Source organism: Hippopotamus amphibius, chromosome 2, assembly GCF_030028045.1.
Source record: "Hippopotamus amphibius kiboko isolate mHipAmp2 chromosome 2, mHipAmp2.hap2, whole genome shotgun sequence".
In the NCBI taxonomy this organism is placed as follows: Eukaryota; Metazoa; Chordata; class Mammalia; order Artiodactyla; family Hippopotamidae; genus Hippopotamus; species Hippopotamus amphibius.
This window is the reverse complement of record NC_080187.1, coordinates 64686894-64692980: the sequence shown is the minus strand read 5'-3', so window position 1 is coordinate 64692980 and position 6087 is coordinate 64686894.

Here is a 6087-nt window from a genome sequence, read left to right as displayed (position 1 = left end):
CCAAAGAGAGCCTGACAGTCTCAGAAAGTTGAGGAGACAGTTAGTAGTTCAGGAATGCCAAGGCAACTAGAATCTGCAGACAAAATACTGGAGGGGAAAGAGCTGTAGTAAGGAAGAGCTGTGGAAATCTGCAGAAAGATCTCCTTGAGTCTTTGGCTGAGTAGAGACTTGTGCATGCATGTAAGAAAACTACCTGAGACTGAGGAAAGAATCACTGGGAAGGAGTAGGATGATAAACCACCAAAGCACGGACAGAGATGGGAAGTTTGTTATCCCACCAGCCAGAGCAGAAAGATCTCTTAATTCATGGAGGACTCAGTAGAATAACCTGAAAGATTCTGCCTTAGTACAGAAGCAAAGTCAGCCCTAGACTATAAAGTGCTCTGAATCCAAGAGAACAAAGCTTTAGATCTTGAAAGGATCAAACTAATTCCAAATAACTTAACTTTATTCCAGAGGAAGCCCCTAGATATTTTAAAACACCAAAAAATATAGCACCCAACAAATTAAAATCCACAACTAGCATCCAATAAAAATATTGTGAAATATGAAAAGAAGGCACATATGACCCTTAACCAGGAGAAGAGTCAACCAACAGAAACAACAGGATATGACACATATGATAAAAGTAGCAGCTTAGAACGAGAGAACAAACAGGATTGCATTCTTGAGTCATTCACATGCTAATGTCTGCTCACCCACTGAGAGGAGGTGGCTGTAGTTCTCCAGCATCACATCTCTGTACAGGATACTCTGAGTATGGCCCAGGTGTTTCCACTCCTGGGTTAAATCCACAGTCACATCCTTGAATGACACTCATGCCTGTAATAGCACATTTCTGATTAATCTGAAAGGTTTAGAAACAGGTAACATAGAAAATACCTTTGAAAACTCTTGTGATGTTTAACCTTGAGAGTTTAAAACAAAATACTGTAAATAAATAAATAAAATTATAAGTTATTATAGCCCTAATTTTGTCTTATACTTTGGGGGTATGACACAATTAGTACAAATATTATTTTGATGCCCTAATTCATTTGTATATATTTCTAAAATGTGTACATAGACTCGCAGTTAATATACTACTGATAAAACTTAGCGCCTTTTGAAAGATGAAGTCATTATAAGTAGGGTTCCTGTAATCATTTCCTACACACCAATGGCTTATACACCTGAGCACTCTCTAGCTTACACATATCCTCAGTCAGAGTCCTCTGCTCGGGTAATGAGAGAATCAATGAATAGATACATGTAAGCCCTGGAGGGAATACTCAGAACCAGACTTGTATTTCAGGAGCTCATATTTATACTCCATTGATTTCCAGTAGAGGTACCAAGGCAATCCAATGAACAAAGAACATATTTCTCAACAAATGGTGCTATAACTTTCAAACATATATAAGGGGAATAAAAGGTAAAATGCTTTTGGTCATAGTAGGCAAATACCTCTTAGATAGGACAAAAAAGCATGTATCATTGTTATGGACTGAACTGTGTCCCCAAAATTCCTATGTTGAAGCCCCAATGTGACTGTATTTGGAGAAAGGGTCTTTAATGAGGTAGTTAGGTTAAATGAAGTTAAAATAGGTGGGGCCTTAATCTCATAGGACCAATGTCTTTATAAGACGAGGAAGAGACACCAGAGATCTCTCTCTTTCTGTGTGTGTACAGAGGAAAGGCCATGTGAGAACACAGCAATAAGCTGGCCCTCTGCGAGCCTGGAGGATAGGTCTCACCTGGAACCAACACTGATGACATCTTGATCTTGGACTTCCAACCTCTAGAGTCATAAGATAAAACATTTCTATAGTTTAAGCCACCCAGTCTGTGGTATTTTGTTATAGCAGGCCAAGTAGACTAATACATTCATAAAAGAAAAAACTGAAAAAATTATGAAAAATTGATAAATTAAAAACCTCTGCTCTTTGAAAAATACTGTTAAGAATATGACAAAACCTAAGCTGAGAGAGAATATTACAAATCACGTATGTGAGGAAACATTTTTATAGAACATGTGTAAGTCTCCAATCAAATAGGCACCTTCACCAAAGGAGAATAGATAACAAACAAAAACATGCTTGTTACTAGACATTATAAAAATTCAAATTAAAACCAAAATGAAATACCACTACAAACCTAAAATAACGGCTCAAATAAAAAACCTGATATTGTTAAATGCTGGTGAAGATACAGAGTAACCAGAACCCTGACACATTGCTGATGGGAATGCAAAAATGGGACAGCCACTTTGGAAAACAGTTTAACATTTTCTTACAACGTTAGACATATAATTATTATGAGACTCAGCAGGCCTACTCACTCCTCTGCATTCACCCAAGAGACTGAAGACATATGTTCATAACAAAGAAACCTGTATATGAATATTTATGGCTGGAAATAACCTACATATGCATCAACTGGTGAATGGATAAACTGTGGAATAGCCACACAACAGATGACTACTCATCAATAAAAAGGAAGTGGACCTGAGAGTGAATGGCACTGTCTTTGACTTCTGGATCTGTCACAATAATTGGCCCTGGACAATTCACTGACACTCTCAGGTTTAATTTCTTTAAAGTTTTAGATGGGTCAGAGGTGGACAACCGTGTAAACTTTTCAGGAACTATCACTGTGGGACTGTGAAGTCAGGACAGGGCCACATGTGTGACAGCAGCATCTGTAAAAGGGCCATTTAGGGAGAGTAGAGACAGAATTTCCTCCCTCTGCCTGGTTATCCCTTACTCCTAGACCTCAGCCTCACTATCTCTCCAACAAAGTGGCCTTTCCTGAGCAGCCTGCCCCTGGGCCACCTGAGCTTACCTTGCTTTTTTTCAAGGTTGGCCCAAGCTCCCAACTGTCACACTATGTGGTGGCTTCTGAATGTGGTGGCATTAGCAACTCTGGCTCCTTCTTGGCAGAAGGACCAGAACTGCCTCTTGATCTTTGCAGACTTGCTCCTGGGCTCTTCTGCCCCACTCTGTAGCTCTGGAGAGAGGTCTAATGTCAGGGGGCGCGCTCTTCCAAGTAAGATTCCTGTTACCAGAGTCCCCCTGCTTCCTACGTCACAAGAGCTGCTTTGCTCTAAAATTAATTTCCCAGGAGCTGGAATCTGGTCCTCGGCCACTAATTTTAAGGCCAGAAAGCTGACCCTCTTGGAATTCCTTATAATCCCAGACGGAAAACACAGCCTGCAGTGCATGAGGGGATAACAGGCTCTGTCTGACTCAAAGGATCTGAGGAGACAGCAGAAATCCCAGAATACATCTGACACATTGTAGTTTTCCATCCACATGCACTTCCTATTATATCCCTGGGAATTTAGGGACAAGTCATTCTGTTAGGTGCTGTGAAGGCTGCAATGCTGATTTTTGGCAGGTGTGATGTTCAGACAAAGCCTGAGACTTTGGTAAAGCACACCTGCCCTTGAATCCAGACTCCCTCATTGCTAGCTGGTGACCCGAGCCATCAGTCCACTAACCTGAGCTTCGGTTATTTTTAATGCAGATGCTTATACAGACCTCGGAGAATGGTTGAGGTTTATACATACGCCATTCTAAATACAATAGCAGTTGTCACGTACTTAGGGCTTAGTACCCTGCACCAGCCTATTTGACTTTCAGGTGATGACTTACTTGAGTTTTATAACAACGCCATGAAGCAGTCATCATTAATGTCCTCACTGACAGATGAGAAACTTGTATCTTATCCAGGTTCCTTCTGCCGCCCCTGCTTAAAAGTGACAGAGCTGGAATTTACCTGGGTCTTTCTGGCTCCAGAGCTCGGGCTCCAGCGCAGACCCACCGCCTGCGCTTTCTGGCAAGCTCACCGTCTGCATTATAAACAAACAAGCGCCACGCTCCCCACCACAGCCGCCGCAGGGGCTTTTCTCCTGTCCGGGTGCAGGTGGGGCCAGGCACACAATCCCCGACACACCCCGGCCTGCACCGAGCACTTACTCCTGCTAAGGAATCAGCCACATATGCGCCCCGGGAGTCCAACACGGGGGTTGAACCTGGGGGCCCCAGGGACTTCCTACTCCCCCCCTCTGGGTCACAAGCCCACTCCTCTCTGGAAGTTCCCTGGCGGCGCGGAGTCTCCATCCCCGCAAACCCACCCTACAGGAGCACAATCAAGTACCCGGAAACAACTACCGGCCAGGACTGAGAGTGAGGAAACAGGAAAGTGAAGCTGGGCCTGCACCTGCGCAAATGTAGCCCAGACACTACCCAGAGGGCTGCACGGTGAGCAAACTGGATTCAAGACATTTCCCAGAAGTCTCTGTGCCTTGGCTTTTCTCCGCAGCGTTTTTTCTTTATTAGACTTGGAAGATGTGCATACGTATGTTCCGATATGCACAGGTTCTCTCAGAGACCCCAGGTGTTATGGGTTAAATTTGAACTTTACTGCCAAATACTACATTGCGTGGTCCTCCATCACACTCCGATGTGGAAAACAACAGTTGCCGAAAACGTTGGGAACAATTTGGGAAATTTGAACGTGGACTGGCAGTTAGGAATTGAGCATAATAACATCAGTGAATATTAGTTACTCAGTTGTTAAGTGTAATTACAGTGATTGACTGGAAACTGTATTGATTTTGTAAAGGGATGCAAAATGACACGGTTAGCACTTGAAGTCACCTTCGTTAGTTCATTTAATAAAATTTCAGCAAAAACTAATAAAAGCAAATACAGCAAAAGGTTAGGTTTCTTAAGTTGATGGAGGGCATGGCTATTTATCGATGCTTATTTTACCATTTTCTACTTTTCTGTTGTCTAGGAAAAATTAATAGCTATCTAAAGAAGAAAAAGAATTTTATTCAAGCCAACCTGTGGATTACAGTCCTGGAAACAGTCTTTCAGAAATTGAGGACTATTCCACCTATTAGAAGTCAAAGTCATGTACATTTTCAAGACAACAGATTTACATCAAAATGACATACTGACATTTTACATAAAGTTCACCCAGGATACATAGTCCAGATCTGCACATACACGGGGAGCAGTAGGTCACTATGACCCCTTACAGGGTTAGGAAAGGAAAAATTAATCATCTAAGGAATTATGTTGATGGCGTCAGAAGGAGAATAAGAAAACATTGATCTTTATGGTGGAGCAGGCATTCCCACCTTTGAGGAGGTCTGGTTAATGTATAAAGCAGATGCACACAGCATGTTAGAGCAGGCCTCCTGGGGCAAGGAATATATTACGCTTAAAATTTCTTGTCCTGCCTTAAAACATACCGTTTATTCCATCACCATGTTTTTCAAATTTTTATAATAGAAAAGGATAGGCATTCTCTTTCCATAAATGCCCTGTTAAAACTTAAAGTTGACAAAAGAAGTCAAGATACCAATATCTTTTGGGAATAAGGCAAATATGACACTTGAATATTAAGCACAACAGTATCATAAAAGAAAGTATCTGTGACCAACAGAGTTTATCTCAGGAAAGGGAAAAGAGCAAACTTCAAAAATGCATAATGTATGAAAATATACACAATAAGAAAATGATTATCAAGAAAAGCACTCATTTTTCCGGGGATGACCCTGCTGCAACCTTACTGAACATCCTGATTTTTACTTTTAGATGAAATTAGGCACACATGAACATAATATTATAGGAACACCTTTTAACTAAATTACATATATTGAGCATGTGTCTGGACAATATTATTTCACATCAGTCATTTCCTCTATGACGATTTGTAAAGCTTGGTCCTATTCATACGGTGAAAAAAGGAATAGGGCCTTCAAGAAGTTAGCTCAATCGATGTGAACACAGGCATAAAGCTTCAGCAGCTTTCCTTGGAAACTCTCATCCCCACACACGCCTGGGACCCCCGCCCACGCCTGGGACCCCCTCCCACGCCTGGGACCCCCCTCCCACGCCTGGGACCCCCCTCCCCTGGGCTCTCAGCCTCCTCAGAGTCCCGTGTTCCACTGGGCTCTGGACCAGCGAAGGGGGCGGCGGGCATAATTCAGCAGGCTCTAACTAGCTCTCGTCTCTGCGCAGCATCCGCGGCCGCTACAGTTGCGGCCGCCAAAGTTGCAGCTCCCTCCGCGCGTCTCCTGGACTCGCTCCG